We start from the raw sequence: 26653 nt of genomic DNA on the forward strand, positions 1-26653 counted from the left end.
AGTATGTGCTTCAATATCTGCTGATGATTTATGTTTGAAATTGCAGTTAAAAATGCGGCTGTTGGTATCAGACAGAACTGAATTCAAATCATAGTTAATTAGTTATCAGAATTTTTGACTTCCATAAACAGTTTGGCTTCTCCCTATGAGAAAACATGCTGATTGCTACCTCAGGAATTATTCCAAAAACAGACCTCATCATTGGCACAAGGCCTGTCCAGCATGAACATGTATGTTCTTAACTAGACCACAGTTATCATTCCAGGAGTCTTTGGGTCTGACTGCCAAGAGATGAGAGTGGTTTTATCAGAAAGAAACAATATCTTTGAGTCCACTCTAGGTACAAGGATAGACCTCTTGGAGTGAGTCTAAGTGTTCCTGGTTAGATAAGTCCTCCGCCATTGTATAGCCTTGTGTCTGTTCATCAAGAAAAAAAGTTTGTTTTTTTTTTGTTTTTTGTTTTTTTTTTTTGGTGGGGAAGAATAGACCATTACATGGACCTCATAAATAAAGACTAATGTATATATATTTTTTTCTTTTTACTTTTTCCCAAACAGGGTTTTTCTGTGTATCGTTGGCTGTCCTGGACTCTTTGTAGACCAGGCTGGGCTTGATCGCCTAGAGATCCACCTGCTTCTGTCTCCCTGAGTGCTGGGATTATAGGCGTGCACCACCAACTAATGTGCTTTCTAAGATCATGGTGGTGAAAACCAGAAGTACCCAAAAGATCCATTCCATTTTACAACAGAGTCAAGACTTCTCAAATGTAGGAACCCCACCAGCCCCACATGAGAGTTGGCAGAAATGTAGTATTGGCTTCACTCCATGCTCATGACTGAGAATATCTGGCACTGGCCTATGTCTCACCAAAGCCCTATGCTGGCCTCCAACATTTGAAAATGTGCTTCTCAGATAGTCTTTAAACCCCGAGAATCCATGAATTACCATACTGCTCTGGGGCATCCTGACACACCCTGGATGATGTCTGTGGCTGTGTATTTCCATACTACTTGGCCTGACTTGGAAGTTCAGGACATGATAACCTCAGACTGGAGATGTGGCTTTATGGCTGGCACCATGGCATCAATGGGATCAGTTTCATTAGAATTACTCCTCCCCGTGATTCCACTTATTTCAACATGACTTACTAGCTGAGCATTTAGTGATTGTCCTTTTGAGTGTAAATTATCATAATTAATAAGAACTGCCTTCATCCTATTTTTCTGTTTTTGTTGGGTAAGAAACAGAGAAAAGAACATTCAAGACTTCTTTGAAAAATCAGGCAGATTTAGAATAATTATCTTGTTTGTTTATGTTTATGTATTTAGTTGTGTTCTATTTTCTATATTGCAAGAGCTATAAGACTAGGGGCCTACTGAGGACATTTCCTGGCACAGAATGAGCATTTTGGTTGCCATATTTATTGGTTGAGTGCCATATTAGAAGACTCTGGTGTGTTTCTATATGACAAGTGGTATGAAATTCTTTTTCTTTTTTTCAGCCCTTTTTGGGGGAAATTAAAACTGGAAAAATGAAGCCTTGTGATGTAGGACTCCACAGTGTCCATCTAAGCACCTTTCTTGTCTTAACTTCTAGATGTGACATTTCTTCTTCACAGCTGATCTTACCTGCTCTTCACTCAAACAGCTATAAGATTATCTTGCAAGGGATTAGTGAAGAATCATGGAATTCAAATTTAAATTTGGCTTTCTTCTCTCTCTCATAGAGGAAGCCTGCAGAAAGCACAGGTGTGCATTCATGATCGTCCCAAACATAAAGCCTTTTTAGAAACTGTAAGGGGTAATGTTCTTTTCTTTTGATTTTCCCCCTCATTTACCTTTGAGTATTTATTTTAAAATCATGACTACCCTAAGAGAAAAGTGGATCAAGAATAAAATTAGAAAAGCCAAAATAAATGAATGAACTTACAAAAATAAAAATAATAAGAAGAAATGCAAATAGCCAGAGAACAAGAATGACTATTCAACGCCTTTAGCAATCAAGGAATTTCAGATTAAAATAATGTTTTGAATATTAGTTTGGAAAAAAGACAATCTGAGAAGAAAAGACATAATTGCCCTAAGTGTAAATTGTTCCTCCCTGGACCAGTGTGGCAATATTAATCAGCCTTAAAATTATAGCTGGGTCTAGTGGCTCAGATCCCTAACCTCAGCACTTGAGAGGTAGCAGCAGGCAATCTCTGTGAGTTCCAGGCTAGCCAGGAATACACAGTGAGACCTTGTTTCAACAGAACAAAACAAAGTAAGAAACAAAAAACTTATTTCTGGAAATATGCTTTTTTAAAATGTCTTTTGTTTTAATGCTAGCTGTTGAACCCAACTTCTCCTAGCCCTTGCTCTACCAGCAAGCTATACTTCTGCCCCTGAGAATTTACTTTAATAAAATATAATTAAATTTAAATGAAATTTAGCTGTACAAAGAAGTGAAACACTGGGGTAGGGCAGCAGACTGTCAGCTGTCAGCTGAGTGACCAATAAGAATAAAGCCATGACACATGGTCTGATACAATCGTATAATTTTACAGAAGGTTTTACATATGGAAGACACCAGAGATGAGCCAAGCAAAACAATATAGCAATGAAAAAGATGTTTATTAATCACGGTATAAAAATATCTACATGTTTGGAGAAAAGGAGCTAGATGAGAGATAAGAGCACATAGATAAAGTTTAAAGGCAGTTAATTGTGGGTTAGTAGACTGTGGTTGTCCTTAAATTTTTTTATTTATTCATGGTCTCTGACTTTCCTATGTTGAATATACATACTTTTATGCTAAAAGTTTATGTGCTTTGTTTAAAATATAAAGGTTTGGAGTTGGATATGACAGCTCAAACCTGTAATCTCAGCATTCAGGACAAGTTTAACCAGCTTGGGTTATACTTGTGGAACTGTGTCTCAAGGCACAGAGAAACAAAACAATGCCAAAAAAGAAAAGAAACATTATCTTGCTTTGAGGTTTCTCTAGGCAAGACCACTGGAGTGAGTGAAAAGGAAATAAGTTAGCACTCTCCACAAGAAGAGTCTAGGCTGGCTAGGTGCATATGGGCAGATATTTGCATGTAGGGTAGATGAAATGAAGACACAGCATTCAGCAAACTGCTTTGAACTCCTCAGGGATCATAGAAAGCAGAGGTGATCCGAGAAAGAGGGGGAAATAGAATTCAGCCTGAGGCTAGACCAGCCAGCCTATCCCAGGGAGTCTGGAGAGCATGAGGTGGGTTTTCCTGCACCATTCTGCTCCCAGCAATAAGGAATCTTCCTGCAGTGCTGAGGTACCAGTTTCATCATTGGAGATAAGCAAATTGGGCTTTTCTGTGTAGCCCAACATGCCCATAACAGTACACAGCACCCATGCTGATCTCTATTGACTCCATGGGGAGTCTAATGGGATGACAGGGAATAGCTACATACCATAAGGAAATAGATACCTACTCTGTAAGGGAATCACTACATACTGTATGAGGGAATAGACGCATACTATAAGGGAATAGATAACATATTGTGTAAGGAGTGACCATAGGACAGAGCCCAAAGTGGTCAGGTGATGACAGCCGAGTGAGATTAATGCAACGCTCTGGAGTACTAAGATAAGTTTTAGAAATGTCCTTCTTTGGCATGGGGGTGCCTCAGTGTAGTATGTGCTTAGTGTGTGTTTGATCTCTATCACCATCACTGCTCATGGAAAGCCTTCACTCTACTGCAGTTCCTTTAGTGACATCGCCTGACTGGCAGAATATTTTGCTTCTAAAAATTGTCCCTGTGTGTGTATGGGGGAGGCGGGGGATGGCTGTCAAAAAAGTGGGAAGTAGGAAGGTGAACAGAAAAAAAGACCTAATAATCAAATCAGATAAAGACATGGTTCACATAGATTTACTCTTAATAAAAAGACGTGAGTAAATTTTTTTTCAGCCGTAGAATTCTGTAAGCAGAAATATGTAGCTTGTCACATTGCAAAATAGGCAAATTCAAAACTTTACCATTGACAAATAATGTGTCATCGAGGGACTCTTACTTTAGTGTACAATCATGTGTGCGTGCATGGGTGCATATGTATGTGTGTGGCGTGTGAGTGTTTTGAGCCAGGGTCTCATGTACTGGCCAAGGCTGGTCTCTGTTACAAGGATGACCCGGAACTCTAGATCCTCTTGTCTTTACCTCCCAAGTGCAGGGATTAGAGGCCTGTGCCTCTCCTCTTGGCTACCACCCTGCTAAGCCCTTTTTCTCTTTCACTGTCATAGCTGACTACAAGGAGAGCTTCAACACCATTGGAAACATTGAAGAGATCGCGTACAATGCTGTTTCCTTTACCTGGGATGTGAATGAAGAGGCAAAGGTTAGTGAAACCTACCATGACTCTTAATGAATGAAGACTCTTGTTCAAAACCCTGTGTAGTGTTTTCCTAGAAACTTGAGTCAAAAAGAAGAAAATGAGCGTGGTCCCTTTCTTATTTTATTTATTTATTTAGTTATTTGTTTATCTATCATCTCTGTATCTATCTATGTATCTGTATGCATGTATGTATCTGTCTGTCTATTTTGGTTTTTAAAGACTGAGTTTCTTTGTGTAACAGCCTTGGTTCTCCTGGAACTCTCTTTGTAGACCAGGCCAGCCTTGAATTCACAAAGATTCAACTGCCTCTTCCTCCCAAGCACTGGGGCGCTGCTATATTCCCTTTTAGAGGATTCATGCCTTTCTCCTTTTGTTGTGGGGTGTGAGCTTCTGCTCTGAAAAAATGTGATGAGCCGCCATGTTGCCCCTCCTCAGTTCTTCAGGCCACATGTTCCAGTCTAGAACTTGCATCTAACACTTGGATTCTTGTAAGCCCCCCAGCTTCTCTATGCCACCATCAGGAAGCTTGTATCTTCACAGTGAGCGACATACAGCTTCAGTAGGTGAAGGAGCAGAGCTCCAGAAGTAGGGCTTCCAATCACCTTCACCACGATGACTTTGAAACACTTCTTTGTTGACTGACCCTCTTCTGTTTCTTTGGGTGTAAGTGTAGCTGAGACGTGCAGGGGTAAGTAATGTCTCTGACAAACAGGCATCAAGGACAGATGCCTGCCCTACCTTGGTTTGGATAAGGAAGTGTTTCCACAGATAGCCCTGTTTGCTCACAGGTCTGTTTTGAAGGCCCCAAAGCTCATTCTGGGTCTCAGTGTCTTATTCTTCAGCCTCATTTTGCACTTAAAGGATGTTTCAGATAAAACCTAAGCTTGTTTTCTGCTTCAGTTGTGTACCTGTGTACCGGCTGGAGAGTGTTAGAAGACTTTGTCTTTCATCTCAGGAGGAGGTCAATGTAAACAAGGCTGTCAATGCTTCATTGTCCTCAGCGGGAAGGCTGGGTGAGAGAGGAAACTGGCTGGGAGTTTGCAAGCAGGCTTTCCAGAAGAAAATGAATTGCTCAGTGTCTCATTCCACTCATGTATAAAACAATGTAGGTGAAACTGGCTTTAGGCCCAAGAAAGCTGACCCAAATGGGCATTCAGTGACAAGTCAGCAGTGCAGCCTGGAGAATGTTCCAGAGAAGGGAACAGGCCCTACTACAAGATGCTTCACACAGAACTTCAGGCAAAATGTGTCTCTAGCATGCCTGCACACAGCATGTGCTCTTGGTTGCCTGAGACCTCTCCAACTCTCTCCTCACTCCTGAGACTGTCACAGCTTACTGAGGTTGTCTGCGCCATTCCACGGCTCCTGCCGCCTATCTTTCTTTAGCCTGTGCTGGCCCCTGCTCTTTCTGTTTCTCTTTGAGGCTAGACTATTGCACAAAGGGGGTTTGTGTTAGGGCACAGTACTGGGATGTGCTGGAATCTCTGGCAGTCAAAACAAATGTCTCTACAGGCATCTTACTAGGCTTTGGGGGATATCGATCCAGCAAGGGATCCAGTAACCAATCAGCAGTGTGACCAGGGGGAGGCCATATCCACTTCATGGTTACTGAGAAGAAAAATGGGATTTTGCCACAGAAGATGTCCTAGAGTGTTAAAGCTAGCTCTAAACATGCACCACAGTCCTCTCTGTATTTTCAGTATTACAGTCTGCTATAATGGATGGTAGAGACAAGTGAGTTAAGGGCTGTTTCAGTAGGGACCTTTGAAAGAGAAGTGGACATCCCAAGAGACAGGTTCCATGGAAGCTGATGGAATAGTTGATTTGGGGCTACACTAGCTGATCTTGCAGCCAGTTCATTCTACACCACTCACTTGCCATATACAAGTGCTCACTTTATGTATGCATGGATGGATACATGTATGTCTGTGTGCATGAGTGTGCACATGTGTGCCTGTCTGTATGTGAGTTTGCACATATGTGCACAGGTATACTTCTAGGCACACATACTGGTTTTCTGTACACATTGGCAAATGGTCTTGGGCAATATTTTATGATACTTCCTGCAGCAGTGTTTGTTTTATTTCCTTAATACCTATTTTTAGTGAATGTCTTTTGTTTTAAGTGATAAGTAAGCTTTTTAATGTTACAAATGGTTATTACTGATTTTATAGTAAGTAGACTGCAAAAGAAACACTAGGATAGCAGTTGTGGGAAAGACTGTCAGCTAAACAGGGAGGATTGGTGATATCATACAGAAAATGTTTTCTTTTCGGGGGTTGCTGTTACGTTTATACCCAACAGATATCTGCAGGCTTCAGGAGGGGGTCTCAGCAGCTCAGTCTATATCACAGGATGTTTGGGATTTTTTTTTGGTGGCCAGAAAACACAGACCAATGGTCCACAAAGCACATGTGTTAATATTGTGCATTTATGAATTATTCTAAATTTTAACATTTTCACCCATGTTTAAAAATAAAGAGTTTTTAGTTTGTTTGTAGCATTTTTTTTGGAGATAGGGTCTCCCTGTGCTGCCTTCTGGGGTGTGGGATTATAGGCCTAAACTATAATACCAGGCTTCATCATTATCATCATCATCACTATTGTTGTTGTTATCACTATTGTTGTTGTTATTATTATTATTATTATTATTATTAGATGCAGGTTTTTTAATTATTTTGATAATTAAGAATTCTAGAGGCACTGGGCCTAAGTTTTCAAGGTTGTAAGTGGCTTTCATGATCAGTGACATTATCCTAGTGCTACTCTGTTCTGGAACTTTCTCTGCCCAGCCCTGGGTATACATTTGAATTTTTATGCACTATGGCATCCACCCGAGGTTCAGGTCTTTGCTAGCTTCCACTGTTGGGAGGTAGCAACACAATGAGATTTAAAATGTTTCTCATGTGTATGTGCCAAGTACTTTACCCACTGGGCCTTCTCCTTAGCCCCTCTTCTAATGTTGTGTTTATTGTTTGTGTGTGCGCACACTCCTGTGTGGTCCTTAAAATTGACCCCAGGACTTCCCATGTGCTAGGCAAGTGCTCTGCTTCTGAGGACCTTACGCAGCCCTGCCTCTTAGCCCTGCATCTGTCTTTCCTCTGGAGCAAGCAGGAGAAAGGAGAGGACACCAACACTGAGTCATTTAGCTTCCTTTAGTAATGGGAACAACATTTGGCCAGGAATGTGCTCAAGTTCTGTGGTGGTCCCAGGCTCTGGCCATGGTCCCAAGCTGGCTGCCTGCTTCAGGCCTAGTGGCTGCAAGGTTCCACCTCTCAGAGCCGGTTTTTCTGGTTGTGCCACAGTGGCTTTCTGGTAGGTGACTCAAGCAGGCTAAACAGTCTTGGACAGGACCTGTTCCCTTCGGGGTCTGTGCAGTCTGGAGGACCATGCACTGTGCATTGTCTCAGGTTCTTGGTGTGTAGATGGTGGAGTTCTGAGTGTCCCCACTGTCCCCACAGGTGGGCATGGGTCCTGGCCAGTGCAGCAGAAGGCACCTGCAGTGAGGTACAGCTGTGGCCTAGACCTGGCACCAGAGTTTCCAGCATTTGTGTTTATTTTTTCTGGGGACAGGGGTGGTTTTTAAGCCAAGCTGTGTGGCCCAGACTGGCTCAGAACTCACAGCAATCCTCTTGTCTCAGCCTTCCAAATGCTGGTATTACAGGCATTGCCGGCTTCCAGCATCTCATGTCCCCTTCCTCAGTTTTATTTGCCGAGCTGTGGAATGGTGGGGAGTCAGGGTAAACACTCCACAGATGCCTGAGGTCCCACCCAGAGGGTTATGATGGGACAGCTTCTGAGCCTTACTTTCTCACATGACTCTCACCTGCAGGGCATTCCGATTTTAAGTTTTAAGTCAAACACTGGTACTAGAAAGCAGGTTTGCCAAGCACAAATCTCCAAGATGGTGATTTTTCACACAAGACTGTTGAGTCATTCAAGAGTAGTGAGCTTGGAGTACTGGTTCAGAGCATCTCTGCGACGGTGACATCACCCACACGGTGCAGCCCTAACTGCAGCTCTTTCTCAGGTTTCCAGGGAGAGTTCAAATGCCCCCTGCCTCTTCAGTGTTGCTCTCTCTTCCATACTGATTCCAAGGTTAACCTAGTCCCTGAGTGCTAGGATGTCTGTCATGGAGACCATACAGGAGACCAGCGTGAGCGTTAGAGTGCTGCAGAATTCCTTGCACTCTTTGCCTTGTTACCATATTAGGAGACCAGCACACTACACCCTTTGTTTTGTGTTTGCGCCTTCCTACTCTAGCAAATGCTAGGATGAGGGAGGTCACCCCTTCCCCAGTCTTTAAAAAAAAATCCCTCTGCAGCCAATATTTTGGAAGAATCTTAATTCAGTAAAAATATTTCTCAATAGGGATCGAGCATAGCAAAAGTCCTCCCTCTTGATTAGTTTCTTTAGGTGTACAGATTTTAGTAGGTTTATCCTATATTATATGTCTATATGAGTGCAATCCCTATCCAGAAAAGCAAAGAGGATGAACATCAGAAGAAGGAGAAAAAGAGACCTCTGAAAGGCTCTGCCCTGTACACTATCAAAGCAGATACTGAGACTTATTGCCAACCTTTGGGCAGAGTGCAGGGAATCTTATGAAGGAAGTGGGAGACAGTAAGATCTGGAGAGGACAGGAGCTCCACAAGGAGAGCAACATAACCAAAAAATCTGAGCACAGAGGTCTTTCCTGAGATATACTCCAACCAAGGACCATGCATGGAGATAACCTAAGACCCCTACACAGATAATACCCCATGGCAGTTCAGTGTCCAAGTGGGGTTCCATAGTAATAGGAACAGGGACTGTCTCTGACATGAACTGATTGGCCTGCTCTTTGATCATCTCCTCCTGAGTGGGGAGCAGCCTTACCAGGCCACAGAAGAAGACAATGCAGTCACTCCTGATGAGACCTAATAGAATAGGATCAGAAGGAAGGAAAAGAAGACCTCCCCTAAGAGTGGACTTGGGGAGGGGCATGCATGCAGAGGGGGGAGGAAGGGAGGGATTGGGACGGGAGGAGGGAGGGAACCACAGGAAGGATACAAAATAAATAAAGTGTAATTAATAAAGAATTAAAAAATATTTCTCCTTCACCACCACTAAAGACGAGTCTATTACATCTTTCTTTAGAAAAATTTTTGTTTACTGTCTATTATTATTATTAATGTGTCTCTCTGTGTGAGCCTGGGTGCACAGGAGTGAGGACATGCATGTAGAGCTTAGAGGACACTTTCCCAGAGTTGTATCTCTCTTTGTACCTTGTTCTGAGTCAGGGTCTCTTGTCTCTGTCACCCTCCACAGTCCAGGCAGGAGGACATAAACTTCCTGTCTCTGCATCCCATCTCTCAGGAGGACTGTGGGATTACAGACACACCAGCATCCCTAACTCCCTATCTAGGTTGTGGGAACAGGTCTCAGATTGCCAAGCTTGTGTGGCAAGTAGTTTTGCCCACTAAGACATCTTGTTGGCCTTTCTTTTGACAAGTTTTAAAGAAAAACCTGCCAGGCTGTGGTGGTACATGCCTTTAATCCCAGTACTGGGGAGGTAGAGGCAGACTGATGTATTTATGAGTTTGAGGACATCCTGGTTTACAGAGCTAGTTCCAGGAGAGCCAGGGCTAAATGGTGAAACCCCATCTTGAAACAAACAAACAAAAGCAACCTAAAATAATTCAGTAATATTAAGCTGGCATAGTAGGGTATTCTTTGCTGCCTTTGGATTTAGCGTCTCTGCCTGTCAGGGTAGAACAAGGCTTCCTGTTTGATGCTGTCTGTCCTGTTTGCCTGAATACCTTCCACTAGCTGCACTTAAGGACTTGATGTGTCCCACTCATCCCTTTATTATTAGATTACCAGTGAATGTTCTTCCAGTCTCAGGAAGAGAGTTTCAGAAACACGTCTGTATCAACAGATGTTTAGGATGCAACTGGATGTACAGGGCTAAGAGATGTCATGGAGGACATTTCTTTGCATCTCAACTTCCAATTTGCATCCCAGTCCTGCAAGATTAGGTAGATGGAAGGGTGGATGCTACCCTCAGGCTCCTGTCCTACCCATCTTCATGGAAGCAAATCATCCATTACAATGAGACCAAAAAAAAGTGCTATAATTTTCCTTTTCCAATAATTGCAGAGTGCAACTTACATGGGCCCAGGAGGGAAGATGGGCATCAGCTTCACCTCCTCAGCAAAGCGGATTAAATGACTCTTCCTGCTTGGCCACAGGCCCCATGTTTAACATCCTCAGCCCCACAGCAGCCGGCCCCCAGAAAAGCTGGTGTGCTGTTTTAACACTTCAGAGCCCAGAGCTTTCCTTATCCTTATGCCCTGGAGCATTACTTGTTTGTATCATAAAAACCATTGTTAATCCCATCACTCAGGAGGCAGAGGCCAGGTGGATCTCTGTGGTTTGAGTCCAGCCTGGTCCACATAGTGAGTTTCAGGATAGCCAGGACTACACAGAGAAACCCTGTCTTGAAAAACCAAAAAGAACTACCACCACCAACAATAACAAAAGCCCAAACCATTGACCAGAATGGACGTAGCTACTACTTCAGATATTTTGCTCTCTTCAGCTGAGTGCTTGTATGTGTGTAGACTAACTTGACATCAACAATCTCTGCTGAATGTGTGTGTACGTGCCCACTCACACATGCGTGCTCTGAATAGCCTAACATTAGTGGGTCTTTCTACTCTGTACATACTAAAGAGCAGCATTTCCCAAGACTGCAGTTCTGAGGTATTTAACTGGGTTCTTTCTACCTTTACACATTTATTCTCTATCTACTCACCTCTCTAGTTCTTTCTCTGGTATCCTGAAATTTATTTTCACATTTATGGGCTTGTGTTTTTCTTTTATACTTTTTTCCTGTCATGAATAGTAGAGACTTTTTGTTCTTTTCCTTTTGTTCAAAACCATGCAAGAGGCCCAGCATCTAACACACAAACAAAACTAAGATGGAGATTATTTTCAGAGAAGATGAAGGTATGTGCAACTTAAGCAATCAAATAAGCAAACACACTGCAAGTTGTTCTGACCTTCACACACACCCCACAGGAGAGAGAGGAGGAGGAGGAATGGAGAGAGAGAGAGAGGATTTAGAATAAAAAGTTGTCTGTAAGCTTGTACCTGTAGAAACCCATCAGGTGATTGTGGCCATGGCGTGCTGACATTTCCCCTGAGCCCTGCTTCCTTACTAGTCTACTTCTAATTAATGTTAAGTATCTGAGTTTGCTCTAATATTTAAAAGATGTCATCTAAAGCTGAGGCTGTTTTTTGAGGAGTGGTTGTTGAGATGGCTGGCTGATGACAACTGAAGATAAGAGGTCTCCATCCATCTGTAAATCTGTCTCTGAGGAAGACAAAAGCCAATGGGAAGCAGTGCCTAGCAGCACCTGTACTATAGGGCAAGTAGGCAGAGTCAGTGTGTAGAGATCTGAGGACCTGTGTCCTGTAGAGCAACTTCCCTTGTCTCTCCTCCTGTGTGTTGGTTTCTTCCTTCAGGTGCTCCTCTCTCAAGGTGCAGCTAGCGGTGAGCAAGCCCCACCCAGTCCCTGCATGTGAGCCAGGAGTGGACAGTACAGTCCCTCTGAGTTTAAGAGACAACTTGTTAACAGAGCAGGTCTGTGATGGCAGTGACATTTCACTACAAGAAAGCAGTGAAATGGGGAGAACAGAATTTTTTAATCTTGTACAACTTTATAGTTACTTTAGGTGAGTGAGATTATGCTAATTAAAAGCTATCCTTAAACTCAGTACCTATCATGTCTCAGGTTTGCTATTTCTTTTCTTCCTCCTCCTCTTTCATTTTTTCATTTTAATTTTTATTTGGGTGTGTGTGTGTTTGTATGCATTTCCCGTAGAGGCCAAAAGAGGCTGTCAGATTCCCCTTGAACTGGAGTTATAGGCAGTTGTAAACTTCCAAATGAAAGACTCCCAGGAGCCTATCTAGACGGGGAGACCCCGCTTCCCAAGGAACAGCGAGACCAGCCTTCGGATGCAAGCCGCAAGAGGTTTATTTTGATACACGGGTACCCGGGGTGACCAAGCCTATCGGAGGACTTGCGCGCCTCTCGGTTGGGGTGACGGGTTTTTATAGGGCTCGGGAGCAGGAGGCGCGGTTACAGAAGCGAGAAGCATAGTTACAGGGGTCTGATTGGGTGGTTTGAACAAAGCCGTAGTTAAGTCACGTACCCAGAACAGGGAAGGCGGGAAGGCAGATTGTGAGCCGAGTCACGTACCCACCCGGAACCGGGAAGGTGGGAAAGAATGCAGCGAGGTAGCTCTTCCCTCAGGGAACTTACTGCTATACCGCACCTACTCTACATAGTGTTAACAATCGCTGCTCATCTTTTGGTCTCTCATTTCCCCCTTTCCTACGATCATTTGAAGACCCAATCTTGGGTCTTCCAGATATGACCCCTTGTATCTTATAGATTATTTTTTATAATGGGATCTGGGGTCCCTTCAGGGTGGATATAGGGGTAGTAAGCCAAGGAGAACTATTACAGGATCTCTCTAGGCTTTTAGCCCAGTTGCTGCAATATTAGTGTCCATTTCAGCTAAGCAGATGTCCAAGACAATAGCTAATGCCAGGGAGCCCCTTTTGACTTAGCATTTCAGCCTGCTAGGGGGAATTTGGGCGTAGATCCGTCTTCTGGAGCTTCTTCGAGCTGACCGTTGGACCGTAGGCATCAGGGGCTAGGAAGGCTGAAATGCCAGTCAAAGGCTGGGCAATGGGGAAGTCCCAAGCATCTGGTTCATTGATCCACCCGAAGAGGCAGGGAGCAATCATGTCAGTTTCCAGGAAGTCCAGATCTCAGCTTGCAGTCCACAGCTGATCCCGGACAGAGTTAAACAGGTGAAGATCTGCTGAGACAAATTCAGACTGGAGAGAGAAGTTAAAATTTGTCTATTAAATGGGAAAGATCAGGGAAAATCTCATCTGCGATCCTTTTGAGCTATGCCAGATCCAGGTCACATCCTGAAACTCACATGAAATTTTAGTACACAAAAGGAAATATACATAATTTTAAATACTCAGAAAAGTAACATCTCAGCAAATCAAACATTTTGAGAGTAACAGGTAAAACTGCATCCCACTGAATGAGTATCAGTTAGCTGTTTGTTTTATAACCTTTATACACAACCTAAGTGTGTCCACAGTAACATTTTTTTTTGTGGGCATAGCTGTTTGTAATTAGTCACGAATGAAGCTTGGCCATTCTTATACACTCAGCATATACTTTTAGTTTTCACTTTTACTTTTATGTTTACACTGGAAAGTTAGGCAGAAATACATTACTGGCTTTTAGTGCTAAACCCTGGATGCTTGGACTTTCCTTAACAAAGCAACTAGAAGGAATAGGTTTAGGATATTTCTGTGTCAAAATCTACCCCAGAAATGGCAGATATTAAGAATACCATACTAAAAGCTATGACTTTTGGGTCAGATACACACATTAAACAGATGTTTTTAAAATAACAAGAAGCACCTTTAGTCTATCTTCAGAAGCCAACAAAGGAAATTAAAATCTTAACCTGGTGACTGAATAATAAGCAGTTATTGCTCCATCAACTTATCAGAACTCTATTGATCAATGTCAACACTCTGAACTTTTAAAATTTTATAACATAAGCACAACAGTAGCAAAGGGGGGAGAAATTTAAAATATTTCCCATTTTTAATCTGCTTTAATTATATCTTAAAAAAACTACTTAGACTCTCCAATCTTTTGAATTTATCAACCCTGAAACATTTTTTTAAACTAAATAATAACACTCTAGATTTTTACAACCTAAACTCCTATATTCTCAGACTCTATATAAGCTCCACTTATTTATCATAAGACATGAGTCCTGTGAGCAAGGCAAACCTGTCTTTTTTTCTAAATAAGGTATCTAGTACTCTGTGGTTCTAGCTAATGAGTTGATCAATGAGCTAACAGTCGATCTAATTGTCTTTTCTCTAGCTGCAAAGCTACCGTAAGCTTAGCATAGCCGTCAAGGTGTTCAGAGACCTGAGAAGGATAAATTATAAGCTAAATAAATACCAATCCACGTGCCAATCAAAATGACAGGGATGACTAGTTAGCCCATTACCTAGGCAGTGTCCCTGGCTCCTGTGTTTCAGCATCCTGAACAGACGCAGTTCTGCCAGGCACATAAGATGAGAGACTGTTTCTGTGGAGAAAGAAACGAGAGAATGGCCTCACCTCACCCTTAGCAATGTGAAACATTGACTCCAGGTGTCCACAGTTTTGGCTGGGCCCTAACAGTAGGCCAGTTGAGGCAGTATTGCCCAGTGGTTAGCATACCACAATCCAGAGTAGCATTCATCTGTCGTTGTGCCCAAATCTTCTCAGAGACCTTGGGGGACCTACTGCCAGGATTGCGGGACTTCCTGTCACAATAAGCTTACACATGTTAAAATGCCTAATTCAGATTTCTGACAAGCTTGAGGGCCAGCATATCCGAGTTACTCTGTTTTTATCATCTGCTCTAAACTGTGTCCTATAAAACAGAATGCTATGATCTCAAATTCTAGCATATTTTCGAGATGCATGTCCTAGAAGTATATATTTTAAGACAAATAGACAAGAGACTAGGTAAGGCTCAACTGCAGTATTTAGCATGACTTTAAATCTGTTCTTTCTGAACTAAAATCAAAGCAAACCTTTTAATCGGATACAGTTTATAGAGAGGCTAGCTAATCTTGATGCTCCTACCACTTGCATTAAAATTGAACATTAAAAAGCTTTGCATTTAGCACTAATGACTAAACATATCTCCGGACCAGCATGGCGGCTGGCCACGTGTAACCGAACTGAGCTGGAATCCTTAAACAAACATGGCAGCCAAACTACAGCTTTACGAGCTCTCCATTGCTGAACCATCATGGCGGCTGGCCATGTGCTAGCATTAGCACAGGCTGTGACTGACAATACCAAACATGGCCATTAGGTGCTGATGATACAGCAAACACTTCGGAGCTTCCATAATCCCCCACAACCAAAAGTTCCCAGTAATCGAACAAGCTTTAGAACCAACTACATAACAGAACAATTTTAAACTGTAATTATTTTAGCCATACCAAACCTATCAGCTAAAATTTTTTCCTTAAAAGAGCATAAAAAAACATTTTGTAATGAGGAATCACCAGCCTTTTAAATGAAGTATAACATTTTAAAATACAGTTTTTCTTTAAATCATATTAACTCTCTGGCTTTTTATAACACATCCACTAACCTTCTGCAACATGCTATATACATTTAGATTTCTAGCTTTTCTTTTCTGGCTTAACCAGACATGCTTACTTTTTTGCTCTCTTTCTTGCTTTTTAGACAACATAAAAACTCTCACTAAAATCCTTTCCATTCTGACATGATCCTGCCAAAGCCCAGAGTCTACGTACGATTTGCTTTTTATAGGCAAAGCAAAAGCAAGTTACATTACTATAAAGAGGAGTTCTGAAACTGCCAAATTTTTTTTTAAAATAACTTTCCTGCATCTGATAACATAAAGGTAACAACCAAACTCTAAGGAACTTAGAACAAGCTTTAAGGAACTTGGTGAAACTTCCCCTTTTCTTTGTCTCAAGATAAAGAACAGGGTGTAAACATGTTTTTTTTATAAACAAAGCAGCTTATCAAACAAACAGCTCTCCATAAGATACATTTCAAAAACTGCAATTTTCTCAGTCATAGTCATACCCAAATGTCTGATAAACTTTAAACAATTTTTTAAAACCCGTTTTTGCAATATTAAAACAAAGTGCCCCTTTTGTAGAAGTCACAAGGCATAAACATAATCTTTAAAATTAAAACCAGATTTTAAAACCAGAATTTACCAGTGCAAGCAATTTAATTTTTAAAACCAATACCAATTTAAAATAAGCTATCCTTTTAACCTAGAAGGAAATGAGAATTATTTGACCAAGGTTTTTCTTTTTTTTTTTTTTTATCCATACCAAGATGGTGGTTACATTATAAAATCACATGGTGAAGTCAAGATGGCGGCGAGACACTGAGACACTTTAGACCACGTGGCAGCCTATACAATATGCGCTTATGGATCTAATAAGGCGCATAGGCACACATTTTAAACAAATTTCGTGAGGCCTTTCAGAACAGAAAACAAAAGGTAGACAGACAAACAACACTCACTACACTTATGACAAAAATCAGGCAGACAGAAGACAACACAAACCGCGCGGTACGAGATCGGTGCCAAAGCGAACACAAAAATTCAGATGGAGACCTTGTCGGAGGTCCGGTTCCTCCGTCTCCCAGATGAAGCACGTAGCCTTCTCTCAGGGGCGTCGCCCCAAAGAGTCCCACTCGGCTCGTGTTTCCAGACAGGAGGGAACCCAAGAAGGGTTACCTTTCAGACGGGGAAGCAAATGATTCCCCTACCAGGCACTCCTGAGACGTCTCCCAGGAGGCACGGAAAAGAAGTCCAAGCCCGTCGGCTCCTTCTAGTTTCCGTCTGATACAGATGACCTGGCCAAGTCCAGACCACAGGGGGACTCGAACCCCCTGGAAATGAACTCACACAAAGACAGACCGTTCTGTGAGACACAAGACTCACAGAACAAGAAGCCGGCAGGTCTTACCTCCCGACGCTGGGTCGGTGGTCCCTGGGCGGGGGTCTCAGATCTTGGTGGGACCTCCAAATGAAAGACTCCCAGGAGCCTATCTAGACGGGGAGACCCCGCTTCCCAAGGAACAGCGAGACCAGCCTTCGGATGCAAGCCGCAAGAGGTTTATTTTGATACACGGGTACCCGGGGTGACCAAGCCTATCGGAGGACTTGCGCGCCTCTCGGTTGGGGTGACGGGTTTTTATAGGGCTCGGGAGCATGAGGCGCGGTTACAGAAGCGAGAAGCATAGTTACAGGGGTCTGATTGGGTGGTTTGAACAAAGCCGTAGTTAAGTCACGTACCCAGAACAGGGAAGGCGGGAAGGCAGATTGTGAGTCGAGTCACGTACCCGGAACAGGGAAGGTGGGAAGGCAGATTGTGAGTCGAGTCACGTACCCAGAACAGGGAAGGCGGGAAGGCAGATTGTGAGCCGAGTCACGTACCCACCCGGAACCGGGAAGGCGGGAAAGAATGCAGCGAGGTAGCTCTTCCCTCAGGGAACTTACTGCTATACCGCGCCTACTCTACATAGTGTTAACAATCGCTGCTTATCTTTTGGTCTCTCACAAACATGGGTGCTAGGAACCAAGTTTGGATCCTCTGGAAGAGCACTGAATGCACTTAATTGCTGAATCATTTTTCCAGCCTCATCTAGCTGTCTCTTTTCCAGTATTTCTTTTTTCATCTGAGATGTCTAACAGGTGCTGTTGTTGAGTCAAGCTTTCATGTAGCAGAGGCTGGCTGTGATCTCTTGATAATCCTGCCACCATTGCCCAGTGCTGGAATTACAGGCTTGTGCAATCACACCCTGCTTTATTGGTGCTCTGTGCCAAGTACAGGGCTCTTAGAAAGCTAAACTTCTGAGTCTGGAGATGACTTAGTGGTTAAGAGCACTAGTCTTGTAGAGGACCCAAGTTCTATTTCCAGCACTCACATGGTGGCTCACAACCATCTGTGACTCCAGCTTTGAAGGGTCTGATGCTTCTAAACTCATAGAGCCTGGGCCATGCAAATGGTATACATACATACATACATACATACACACACACACCACATACACACACCACGCACACACACGCAAAACACTTCTGTTCATAGAATAAAATGCATAAATCTGAAAAGTAATTTACAAAAATCTAAATTTGGTAGTCATGGTGTACCTTCCTAGGGCATGCTTCTAAATGGACTCTCCCTTGAACTCTTCCTTGAACTCCTGGACACCAGAGGAGGGGACAAGATGTGCAAACATTGGTTTTCAGAATGCACAGAGAGAGAGAATGGACTGCCTAAAGGATGCCATAGTTCCGGGTGAGCAAGGTTCATAACTTTGCTGGTTCCCTACCCCACAGCATCAACAGGAAGTTGATGCCTTTTCTTAGGGAGCTTCTATGGCAGTTAAAAGATAAAGCCGTTTGTGCAGAAGTTACCATTCACTTAGACTAAGTTAGTATTTTGCTTAACTTAGGCCGATTTTAAGCAGGTTATCTGATAGAGAATATTATAGGGCATCCCATGGTCTCAAAAGTAAAGAGAGCACTGGGAGAGGCTCCTGGGAGAGGTCTCAGAAGGATTGAGTTACACACAGCCGAGCAGGGCAAATGGCTTTTTTATGGGTTTGCTGGGGCGTGGTGTGGGCGGAGGGAGCTTTAAAAGGGAAAGACAAACATTTGCTGGAATCTGTGGTATTGAACTTAAACAAAGCCTTGCCTTTGTTCCTCTTTTATAAGGTAAGGGCTGACAGGAAAACTGGAGCTAATGCTTGTGAACAAGGAGTAATCTTTGGATGGCATCTCACCGAAGATATCAGTTGATCTTTTGTTAGTGTGGAGCAGCCATGGTCTCTGCCCTGCATTCTACTTACAGCTCTGAACTTCACAGCTATAAACTATTGTGTTGTGCAGAGAATTGGATTACACACTTGGATTTCATGACATAATGGTGTGTGCCTGTGTGCACAATGACTAATATTTGTTCAGCAATTACTATATATCAGGCACCCTGCTAGGCCTTTATACGTATTATCCAATTATTCGTGATTCTAACCAGGTGACAGCTTTCATCTGAGGAGTGAGTTGAAGTTAGTAGCTTACCTCAGTAACACAGCAAATTCACAACAGAGCCAAGCAAGTCTAGGCTGAGCAAGTCTAGTCCTTCCATAGTGCTGGTCTATGTTGGGAGGACTGTGAAGGGACATCTCCACTCTCATGGCCAGGGAGACAAGGGTGTATTTGAGGCAGCAGATGAGATACCAGTTTTGAGAGATGGGATTCCTGGCCAGGCACAGGTCCTGCTCTCAGAGAAGCTAAGACAGGCCTGGAACTAAGGTGAACTTCCAAGACTCTTGCCTCCACCTCCCAGCACTGGTATCACAGGCAGGAACCACTGAGGCATGGCTTTTTCTTCTCCACTTTCAGCTGGAGAAAACAACTTAAGCAGCAAATTTATGTTCCTGTGTACAGTTGTATACAAAAACCACACAGACATTCACACTGGCATTGGTTATAAACTAAAAGCTGGAAACAGCCTAATTGGGGGGGGGATTTCTCATGCTATATGTAAGCATTTTTAAAGAGACACAGCTATCAGATTTCATCATTATGTGGGAAAAGTGAGAATTGGGAATATGTGTTCTCTTCTGCCCTTTGAGAATAGGACAGAACTCACATTTGCATAGTACACTGAGGTACTTGACTGGGGAGCAAGGGCGGGAGAGTGTTTGCAGTTTTGCTTTTGGTGCCTTTTGAGTTTTGTATTGGATTGGAGCATTACAAAGTTTTTAGATCTGGGGATGTGGCTAAGTTGCTAGGTTGCTCACCTGGTATGTGCAAAGCCCAGGTTTTGATCACCAGCCACACACATACCAGGGATATATGAGGCCCTATCCAGAGAGGGTGTGATAGAGAGAAAGAGAGGACAAGAAAGCAAAACCACCAAAAAGTTGACTGAATTTACACTTAAATTCCCACAACAGGGAGCTTGTCAATGTGTGAAGCAGTCACTGTTAGGCAGTGTCCAAGGCCCTCCTCATCCTAGTATGCTGCTGTGTAAGATCCAATGGGGTGGCAGAGCTGAACAGTGAAAATTGGAGATGAATGGAGTCTCTGGCCTAGACATCCCTCCTGCTAAGTTCTGTGGAGAAGTAGACTTAATGATTTTTTTTTTGAGACAGGGTTTCTCTGTGTTGTTCTGGCTGTCTTGGAATTCACTATTTAGACTGGGATGTCCTTGAACTAAAAATCCCACCTTCCTCTGCGTCCCAGTGCTGGGATTAAAGGCATGCACCACCAGTCAGCCGATTTGATATTTTAAAAATAAATTTACCTTGATTTAATGTTTGTTTAATCATTGAGGCTTAGAAACTGGAGTCATCTGAGGTTGGCTTTACAAACTCCCTGAGGAAAAATCTGGCCAGGATAGGGTAGTGTCCCCCTGAAAGAGCAGGGTTGGGGGCCCCTGTGGTGCAGTAGAGCTACCTGAGCAGTGCACAGGGGTGGTCTGCTTGACTGCTCTGGCTCTGAGGAAGAACAGTTACAAAGATGAGCATCATGGAGGTTGGCTGTGGGCTGTGTGGTGGGTGGCGAGGTTGGGGAAGCTCCTTACTTTTGCTTGCATGGTTCCTTTCCGGTTGAAAAGTATGGCCTCATTTAAATACCATAGCACCAAAGTGGGGATTATTAGAGCTTCTCAAAAGACAGGGTCTGCAAGAAGGAGGGCTGGCTGAAGGAGCTTCCTTCTGCTCCTTCCTTCCTTCCTTCCTTCCTTCCTTCCTTCCTTCCCTCCCTCTCCCCTTCTCTTTCTTTCTTTTTTCATTCTTTCGTTCTCTCTCTCTCTCTGTTTTTGTTCAAGACTTTCACCCTGCTCTCAGCTGTAGAGAAAGCTGGCATCTTCTAACCCCCTCACTGCAGGTGACACCACTTACCACTTGCTTTGGAGGCTGTAGCCGAAGCCTCTGGCTCCCTGGGGAGCCCTGTGCCCTTTCACTACCAGCCTGCCTGGCCCAGGTTTGTCTTACATTTTTAATGTTTCACCTACTCTGGAAGGGTGTGAACCCTGCCACTCCGGAGCCCCACTGCTTTTCTCAGGTCTCACTGGGCCTCTTACTGGGTACTGTGGCCCACACCTACTTGTCCCACTTGACCCATGACACACGGGCCCCAGGGCAGCTTCGGCGCTGATTCCAGGGATCTCCGCATCCTGCAGCCTTTGTTCTCACCCCTGATTCCTACAGGGAGCCTTCCCAGTTAAGCTCTTTACTTCTTTGCAAGTTCTCATAGCAAGTATGGTTTGTATTGTTCAACTAATTATGCTTGTTCCACAACACTGACTAGAACTGGGCATGAGCAGTGCTCTTGTCCCGGGAGCAGGGCCTGCTGTTAGAGAGCCTCTGTGCTTCTCATCTGTAGCCCTTCCAAGGGTGTGAGCATGTGTGGATAGGGAGGTGGTTTGCTGGATGGACAGACAGACAATCATGCTGACTATGTTGTTGGTCTTATCGTAGCTATACTGCTACCTCAGTCACTAGGTAGGTAAATGGGCACGCAGACGCGCTGTCAGGTAGCTTCAGAGGGTATATCCGGTCAGCAGTGACCCACTGTGTGGTCTTGACAACTTCAGCTACTCTGTCAGTCTCAGCTTCTAGGTACTATTATGAAAGCACGATTGTGCATAAAGGAAAAATGCATATTTGGAAAAAAAATTATGTTTCTTAACTCATTGAGTAAATACTTGATGAGGAACCTAAGCCTGGCAGAATGAAGCTGACCTGAGACAGAGAAATGGCCTTTTGGGCTTTTGCCCTCATGGAACAGGTAACTAAACACATTAAATTCAAATACTTCTTCAGTGTATGAAGAAAACAGAAAAGAGAAATGCAGTCAAGTATGCCTCTGGATGGGAAGGAGAGAAAAGTAACTCTGGCTTGTGTGTCTGAAGAGTTAGTATTGAACTGAAGTCTCAAAGGGGGCGGGGTAGTCGTCCAGTCGTCCAGTGTGGATCTGCAGAGACAGCAGACCAAAGTGCCCTGAAATGGACCAGATTTGACGTGCTCTGAAAACAACAACAGAAAACACACTGGTGGTGGAAAAACAGAAAAACCATGGCAGGGTAGAATGTGAGAGCAACTCAAATGTTCATCTGTGTATTCAGACGCACTTGTAGCATGTGTAAAAAATAAAATACATTGTAAGAATGAAAGATAAAACAAACAAAAAAAGAAATACAGTAATCATATCTACAAGTGCTGTATAATCGGAGGCTTCAGGAAATCCTGAACAAAACAGCAAAGGGGCCTGAGAGCAGGTGTGGGGGCTGGTCTTGCCTTGCTATCCTCACCTCTGAGCACACTGCCAGCACAGGAGGATGCTTGTCACTGCTGGGTGAGTCACAGCGTGAAGTGAGTGATAGCTCACATTTTATTATGTTCTTGCTTGGCTAGAGTTTACTCTTACTTTTTTGCCTGTTTCATTTGTCATTCCATCTGCACTCATGTGGAAGAAAAATGACAAAATGTAAGGAAACTATCTAAAGGTCTTTAATAAGAACCAAGAACTAATCCCAGCACCTGGGAGGCAGAGGCAGAGGCAGAGGAAGAGGCAGGAGGATCTCTGAGTTCAGGACAGAGAACTATCTATCTAGTGTGTTCCAGGACAGCTAGAGCCACATAGTGAGATCCTGCCTAAGGAAGGAGAAGGGGAGAGAAGAAGGAGGAGGGGTGGGAGAAGGAGAGAGGGAGAAAGGGAAAGAAGGAGGGGGAGGAGAGGGAGGAAGAAGAAAAAAGAGGAGAGAAATTGGCACCAACACACTTACTTATTTATATAATATTCATGAAGGGAGAATGGGTTCTAGTGTTAAACTTATTTCTGGGTGCACACCCTACCTGTGGTTATTGCAATAAACCTGTGTGATTCTTTAGATGAGTTCTTTAGGATCCTGAGTATTAGGAAATACATTAATATATAAATAGCCTTTAGCCAGAAAGATAGTACAAGTACAAAATTCAATTTGTATGAAGTCAAATAAATCCATGACACTGAATCATGGTTGTGAGGATTTAGTTTTAAATCTTAAATTGCTTTCTAAATTAAATCAATTAAAGATAGGGTTGACTGTTTCTATTGGAAAGCCCAAGAAACAGTGGAAATTAATAATGAGATCATGGGATCAATGGAACCGAACAGAGGACCCAGAAATAAACCCACACACTTATGGACACCTGATCTTTGACAAAGACGCCAAAACCATACAATGGAAAAAAGATAGCATCTTCAACAAATGGTGCTGGTCTAACTGGATGTCTACATGTAGAAAAATGAAAATAGATCCATACTTGTCACCCTGCACAAAACTGAAGTCCAAGTGGATCAAAGACCTCAACATAAAACCAGACACATTAAATCAGCTTGAAAAAAAAGTGGGAAATACCCTAGAACTCATTGGTACAGGGGAAAACTTCCTGAACAGAACACCAACAGCACAGGCTCTAAGAGCAACAACCAATAAATGGGACCTCATGAAACTGAAAATCTTCTGTAAAGCAAAGGACACCGTCATCAAAACAAAGCGACCACCTACAGATTGGGAAAGAATCTTCACCAACCCTTTATCTGACAGAGGACTCATATCCAGTATATATAAAGAACTAAAGAAGCTGAAAAGCAGCAAACCAAGTAATCCACTTAAAAAATGGGGAACAGAGCTAAACAGAGAATTCTCTGTAGAGGAATACCGAATGGCAGAGAAGCACTTAAAGAAATGCTCAACCTCATTAGCCATTAGGGAAATGCAAATCAAAACAACCCTGAGATTTCACCTTACACCCATGAGAATGGCCAAGATCAAAAACTCAAGTGACAACACATGCTGGAGAGGTTGTGGAGAAAGGGGAACCCTTCTCCACTGCTGGTGGGAATGTAAACTTATACAACCACTCTGGAAATCAATCTGGCGCTTTCTCAGACAACTAGGAATAGCGCTTCCTCAAGATCCAGCCATACCACTACTGGGCATATATCCAAAAGAGGCTCAAGTACACAAAAAGGACATTTGCTCAACCATGTTTGTAGCAGCTTTATTTGTAATAGCCAGAAGCTGGAAACAACCCAGATGCCCCTCAACTGAAGAATGGATGCAGAAATTGTGGTACATCTACACAATGGAATATTACTCAGCAATGAAAAATAAGGAAATTATGAAATTTGCAGGTAAATGGTGGGATCTGGAAAGGATCATCCTGAGTGAGTTGTCTCAGAAGCAAAAAGACACACATGGTATATACTCACTCATATAGACATACAACATAGGACAAACCCACTAAAACCTGTGCATCTAAAGAAACTAAGCAAGAGAGAGGACCCTAACTAAAACGTCCAAACCCCATCCAGAAAGGCAAAGAGGATGGACATCAGAAGAAGAAGAAAACAGGAAACAACCTAGGAACCTACCACAGAGGGCCTCTGAAAACCTCTGCCCTTCGGACTATCAAAGCAGATGCTGAGCCTGATGGGCAACTGTTGAGCAGAGTGAACGGAATTTTAGGTAAGAACTGGGAAATAGTAAGAGCTGGAGAGGACAGGGTCTCCACAAGGAGAGCAACAGAACAAGAAAATTTGAACATAGGGAACTTCCCAGAGACTCATACTCCAACCAAGGACTATTCATGGAGATAACCTAGAACCCCTGCACAGATGTAGCCCAGGGCAGTTCAGAGTCCAATTGGGTTACATAGTAATGTGAAGAGGGACTGCCTCTGACATAATCTGATTGGCCTGCTCTTTGATCACCTCCCTCTGGGGGGGGAGCAGCCTTACCAGGCCACAGTAGAGGACAATACAGCCACTTTTGATGTGAACTGACAGACTAAGATCAGAAAGGAAAGGAGAACCTCCCCTATTAGTGGACTTGGGGAGTGGCATGCAAGCAGAGGGAGGAGGGAGGGTGGGATTGGGATGGGAGGAGGGAGGGGCTTATGGGGGGATGCAGAATGAATAAAGTGTAATTGATGAAAAATTTAAGAAAAAAGGGAAAAAAATAATTTAAGAACCTTAAATGACTTTCAAAATTGGAGGAAAACATGGAGTTAGTCAATTGGCATGGAGCACGTCTCGCCCCTGGGGGCAATGGTCTCCTGAACCTACTCAGACCTCAGACACCACCACTGCTAGTTCTAGAACTGACACAGGATGTTCCAACGAGGGGTTAAGGCTTCTCATAATATTTCCTATAAGCCCACACCTGTTTGTCTATATCCCCCATTTTTATTCATTATTAGCCAGATAGAGCCAAGTAATTGTGGTAATCATACTTGCTTTTTTGCCCAATGCTGGAATGCTAGGAAAGTTAGGTATGCCCTGGTTACTCGCATGCCTCACTGGGTGCCTATGCCCATTGATGCCCCTCACGCTATGACTCTCTTCAGACAGAAAAGGGATCTTGGAACTACAGCCACCATTGTTACTACCATCTCATTGGCGGCTGTTGGAGCTACCACCAGGGCATTAGCCATGAGTCATACTGGGCAGACTGCTCAGACCCTGAATAATCATTTAGCCAATGTAGCTCATGCCTTAGTTGTACATAAAGGAATTAATGCTAAACTAAAAGGAAGCTTGATGGTGTTCAATCAGAGGATTGACCTCTTGCAGGAGCAAATTGATACCCTATGGCAAATCGCTCAACCTGGCTGTCAATGAAAGTATGCTGGACTTTGTGTCACTAGCATACAACATGAGAATTTTTCCTGCGCTGCAAATCTGTCTAAACAATTGTCGAGCTATATTTTAGGTAATTGGACTGGAGAATTCGATACTACGATGGAGCAGCTGAGAGTGGCCATTGTCACAGTAAATTCTACCGGAGTGGACGCAGGACTAGCCACAGGATTATCAACATGGATTGCTGCAGCCATGAATCATCTGAAGGAATGGGCGGGCATGGGAGTGTTAGCAGGCCTTCTGGTGTTGGTCTCCTTGGTTTGCCTGTGGTATATATGCAAGATTAGAGTCTCACAACAGTGTGATGCAGCCATGATCATTCAGGCCTTTACAGCCATTGAAGCAGGACATTCTCCCCAAGCATGGTTGGATACCATAAAAAGCTAAAATGATACGCTCAGGATGCGAGGCTAAGCACTGCACTCAGGGTCAGCCGCTTTGGACCCAGAGAAGAGCATGTCTGATTGCATGCGGGTTGATGCCCCAGGTCCCGCCTCTGAGAAAAAGGTATCGGACGGTCTGATGCTCTTTGGGTGGATGACACCTAAATGAACATCTGTACAAAGTCCCAATTTATTTCTAATATCAGAGATCAGACCTCTACTCTTGCCTGATGCGTCTAAAACAAAAAGGGGGAACTGTAGAGAGCTTCGGAATGCTATGCCTTAAAGATGGAGCTGGTTTCCGCCTTCCACCTTCCCGATGGTGAGTGCTCTCTGTCACGAACAACTCCACATTTGGCTAAGGCCGAGGATCTGGCTTGCTTCCATGTATGTGGACCTATCTGCATTGCCCCCGTGGCACGCCTGGGTTGGCTACCTAGAGGCTATTTAAGCTGTGGGCTGGCTTTCCCCGGGGTCCGAGGATTGTTCAATGTTCCTGAATAAACTGCATTGAAAAAAAAAAAATGAGATCATGGGTTGGCTCTGAAGCTCCCTGCTGTGTT

At 43.4% G+C, this 26653-nt stretch overlaps 1 pseudogene; it reads left to right on the forward strand.

Annotated features, from left to right (window-relative positions):
• Positions 1-3803: 3803 nt before the first annotated feature.
• The window catches only part of LOC132650927 (grainyhead-like protein 2 homolog), a 59447-nt pseudogene continuing 36597 nt past the window's right edge, over positions 3804-26653 (forward strand).

This window comes from Meriones unguiculatus (genome assembly GCF_030254825.1).
Source record: "Meriones unguiculatus strain TT.TT164.6M chromosome 13 unlocalized genomic scaffold, Bangor_MerUng_6.1 Chr13_unordered_Scaffold_34, whole genome shotgun sequence".
NCBI classification, from domain to species: Eukaryota; Metazoa; Chordata; class Mammalia; order Rodentia; family Muridae; genus Meriones; species Meriones unguiculatus.